The 578-nt window shown below is 50.7% G+C and overlaps 2 non-coding genes across 2 annotated transcripts; both read left to right on the top strand.

The window, feature by feature from the left end:
- Positions 1–159: 159 nt before the first annotated feature.
- LOC124893750 lies at positions 160–278 on the top strand. Its single transcript, XR_007050882.1, has one exon. It is a non-coding gene; the product is annotated as a 5S ribosomal RNA (ribosomal RNA).
- A 173-nt stretch (positions 279–451) lies between these two features.
- Positions 452–570, top strand: LOC124893752. Its single transcript, XR_007050884.1, has one exon. It is a non-coding gene; the product is annotated as a 5S ribosomal RNA (ribosomal RNA).
- The last annotated feature ends 8 nt before the right edge of the window (positions 571–578 follow it).

Raw genomic sequence — 578 nt, forward strand, 5'->3', positions numbered from 1 at the left:
TAAAATTCGGTTTAATTTTGCCGGTTCGATCGGCGAATCTTTTTGTTTTTCCTCTTGGCGGAAACGAGAAAGGAGACAAGGCGCAGGGGCGCGCGTATGGGGTGTGACGGGCGACGGAGGAGAAAGAAGCATAATAGAATTTGTCGTGCTGGAAATGACGGATGCGATCATACCAGCATTAACGCACCGGATCCCATCGGAACTCCGAAGTTAAGTATGCTTGGGCGAGAGTTGTACTAGGATGGGTGACCCCCTGGGAAGTCCTCGTGTTGCATGCCTTCCTTTTTTTCTTTAAAATTCGGTATAATTTTGCCGGTTCGATTGGCGAATCTTCTTGTTTTTCCTCTTGGCGGAAACAAGAAAGGGAGCGAGGCGCGGACTCCTGGGTGCGGGGTATGACGGGCGGCGGAGGAGAAAGAGGTATAATAGAATTTGGAGTGCTGGGAATGACGGATGCGATCATACCAGTACTAACGCACCGGATCCCATCATAACTCCGAAGTTAAGCGTGCTTGGGCGAGAGTTGTACTAGGATGGGTGACCCCCTGGGAAGTCCTCGTGTTGCATCCCTTCCTTTT

The sequence above is a fragment of the Capsicum annuum genome, unplaced genomic scaffold (assembly GCF_002878395.1).
Source record: "Capsicum annuum cultivar UCD-10X-F1 unplaced genomic scaffold, UCD10Xv1.1 ctg64616, whole genome shotgun sequence".
Classification (NCBI taxonomy): domain Eukaryota; kingdom Viridiplantae; phylum Streptophyta; class Magnoliopsida; order Solanales; family Solanaceae; genus Capsicum; species Capsicum annuum.